General features: G+C 45.4%; 1 long non-coding RNA gene across 1 annotated transcript; it reads right to left on the bottom strand.

Moving 5' to 3' along the window:
• Nucleotides 1-2,022: 2,022 nt before the first annotated feature.
• LOC142571275 (uncharacterized) lies at nucleotides 2,023-3,244 on the bottom strand. Its single transcript, XR_012825835.1, has 2 exons — nucleotides 2,925-3,244; nucleotides 2,023-2,301 (listed from the first exon to the last, which is right to left on the bottom strand). It is a non-coding gene; the product is annotated as an uncharacterized LOC142571275 (long non-coding RNA).
• Between the last annotated feature and the right edge of the window lie 217 nt (nucleotides 3,245-3,461).

The following is a 3,461-nucleotide window of genomic DNA, read 5'->3' as shown; positions in this document are numbered from 1 at the left end:
GCGTCGCTGGCATCAAGACAATGCGCTGCAGCCGAGGGAAGGAAGATAACGAAAGTGAACAGCTTGGTAGCTGCTCACGGAGCCGTGCCGATGGTGGCGGTGCCATCATGACGAAATCTGAGGCGGCGATATTGAGGGCTGAGGCGTTTTTTTTTCTTTTATTCTTTTATTCCTTTTTTTTACAACGAAGTCGTTAACAGTAAGCTTTAACTCGGGGCCCAACTCCGACGCGGCCTATTCAGATAGATGTAAAACGCCGAAACTCTTTTCTGAGATAACCCCTGGGCCGATTTTAATGAAATTTGCTGGATTCGGGAGAGAAAGGTAAATTCTAGTGACTATTGGAAGCGGAATTTCTATTTAAGGCTTGAATTCTGGTGAAAGATTTTCAAAAATTCGAAAGTGCGAAAAATACAGAAGCACGAAGTTTACAAATTAATAACTCCGCATCAAGAACTGATATCGCGGTTCTGTAAACAGCATCCTTTAGACACTTTAAAGCGGAGAAATGCAATATGCCGATTTATATCTTACGTGAAGTCGTTAAGTTGTGAACAAGGGTTGTGGAAAAGCTGTATTTCCACATTACTAATTTCTTTAGATTCATGCGTAATATATCACTTTTGACCGCTTTGATGTGCTGTTAGATGCAATGTACAGAATTGTGACAGTTTTCATTGCCGAAAGACAGAGTTCTGAACTTGATGGTTTCGTTTTCCGAAAATGTGCGATTGTTGCCAATTTTGAATAAACAAATGATGACCTAAATCAAAAGTGCTAAACCAACAGTCACGAGATTTTAAGTTTTTCTTTTAAGTGCAAGGAACCTTGTAAAACTTGATGCAGTGGTTGTGGAGAAAAACGAATTCTCCTTTTACATGTATTTAGATAGGACCACCAGAGCGAAAGGTTCCTCTTAAGGTGCATTCACACGACCGGACGGAGGAGGAATTTTCGCAGTGGATGGCGCATCACATGACGCGCGCGTCATCAAAACTTGCCGTCCTCGCCTTGTCCGGCCTCCTCCGCTCGCGGTCCGGATTGAAAATGCTCGCCGGCATTTCCATCCGTCCGTTTGGCGGTCGTCTGGCCTCAATTTAACGTAGTCAGCGTCAAATCTGCCAACATTGGATGGGATGGCGTGGCTACGATGGCGTGTTGTCGGCTTGATGCATACGTGGCTTGATGCCACGCGTGTTTTTGTTGTGCAGGAGTGTGCAGGAGTGACCGCATGTGCTTTTGTTGTAGTGCAGCGGGAAAACGAGTCGTGGTTGCGCGCGCATTTCTATTTAGACCGCGCAGCCTGCGTGACCTCAACATGAGTGAGGTGCACAAGAAAATACTAAGTGATGAAGCAACCGACACTTTTTTTGCTCTTGTTGATGGATTCGCCGCGCTATTGAATATAGAGCACGCCGATTATGCTAGCGCGCAGCTGCGTAACAGGCTATGGCAAGAGATCGCTCTCGAAATGGCTCAGCGCCATGCAGAATCAGCGCCTTACTCTGTCGATGTGTATTATTTGCTATAACTTCATTCTTGGGATAATGACGTGCTGCGTAACCAAAAAATAAAGAAAGAGAGAGGGCAGGGCGTTATGTCATTTTTGCGCTCAGCCCTGTCTCTTTTTTTTCTTTTGTGGTCAGCAGCATGTTACCAGTTCAATATGAACCATGTAGCCGAAACATTTACATCATTTTTGGGAATGCTGTTCTAGATTTGTACCATTATGTTTTCTTCATCTGATTGAACCTCTGCAGAGTTTCTAAAAACGGTTTTCGCGAACAAACGCCGCACCTTCAGGAATTTTCACCCAGAGGAAAAGCATCATCTCCTACAATAACCGGGGGCTTTTGAAGATCCGGCGAACTTGCCACTTTTACGGTTTTGGGCAGTCCCGCATTTTATTTAATCAATTGCTTTTCGCAGAGGTGTTGACTGCCAAATTCCGCCATCACCTTGTTAACCAGGGGCGCCAATGTCCAAATAGCGAGACCTATAGTTCGCATCAACAAGCGTAAATAGCACTATGCTGAAGGTTTTATTGTAGTTGAAATACAAAGAGCCTGAATCTTTGGCTTGATGCACACATGCTTTCCATCTATCGCACCAATACAATTGGGGAACTGCCAATTTTCTTTGATGTCTCACATGGCTCTAGACCACTCTCTGTCAGTCTTGGGAGTCTTCAAGAATTCGTCTTTCAGCTCCAGGTAGATTGCCACACATGTCTCTTTTATGAGATGGTTGACAGTTGAGTGTCCTCCCTGAACTGTCAGCTTAAGGAGTAGTGCGTTTCTCCTATGAAAAAAAGAAAAACAAGAAATTGTTGGTTACACTAAAAATTAACAAAGAAAGACAGAACTCCACATTCGAATAAAATATGCACATCTGATGTTCACACTGGAATCTGTGTAAAGCGAATCTCTTATAAAGCGGCTATTTTCATGCTATGAAACTAAATTACATACACACAGTTGTCTTTATTTCACCATATTTCCAACATTCTTATGCAACATGTTTATACGATGTTCATACGCCGTGCCGGTCAAAACAATTTAGTACTATAATTTTGATGCGCCGTAGCATTCGCTATATCTACGCCGAAATACACGAACTGTTCATTGCGAGAGGTAAGGGCAGTCATGTCACAACGAAGATGTGTTTGTCATTGTACACACTGCACAGAGATGTAGGACGCTAAAGAGTGGTTTCGTTCTTTTTTTTTCGTTTCATTCCTGCGTCCACGGGCTAACGGAAATAAGTGCACGCGGACATTACACGCGACGTGAAGCGCGCACTTCCCAAGAGAGCGGCAGCAGTCGCAGTCGAGAAAGCTGGGGGATGCCTTCGATTTAGAAGTCAGCGCGCCTCATGAAAAGTAACACTTGATACTTCAAATTGAAACAAACGCTAGTGCTTACCTGCGGCGAGAAAGCGAAGAGTGATTTGAAGCCGTGTCTTCGCTGGCACAGATGGTCTCACGATGGTTTCTTGCCGCTCGATTGTATGTTGAACGCGGGCCAGAAGTTAGAAAAACTGCGTGCTGCTGACGCGCAGTAGGCGCTTGTATTCGTCCGGATCACACTCGAGTAGATCTTCACAAAGCAAGCTCTGAACACAAAGCGTATTCTTCGACATCCGTGATTTCTTCCAGCATAATCGTTTTCTTTTTGCACCCTACACCTAGTCGTCTTCACTCACTTCGAGTAGAACAGCCAACGCGGACGAACGCCGCCTCCGATAGCTGTCTATCTTGGAATGCGCGCTCGTACCCAGCAATTTGGCAACGTGCGTGGCGTTGGCGTCGAGAGTAAGCACGCAGATTCCGCAAACGGCGCTCCGGCTGTGGGAATGCGACCTAACTCGGCTGCGCCGGATTCAAGTGATGACGTCACTATTTTGTCCGCGGAGCAGGCGGGATTTTGCCCTCGCGTGTGTATCCACCTTTAAGGGCTACT

This window comes from Dermacentor variabilis, chromosome 1 (assembly GCF_050947875.1).
Source record: "Dermacentor variabilis isolate Ectoservices chromosome 1, ASM5094787v1, whole genome shotgun sequence".
Classification (NCBI taxonomy): Eukaryota; Metazoa; Arthropoda; class Arachnida; order Ixodida; family Ixodidae; genus Dermacentor; species Dermacentor variabilis.
Note: the sequence above shows the minus strand (reverse complement) of the source record. Positions and strands in the feature narration are given on the sequence as shown.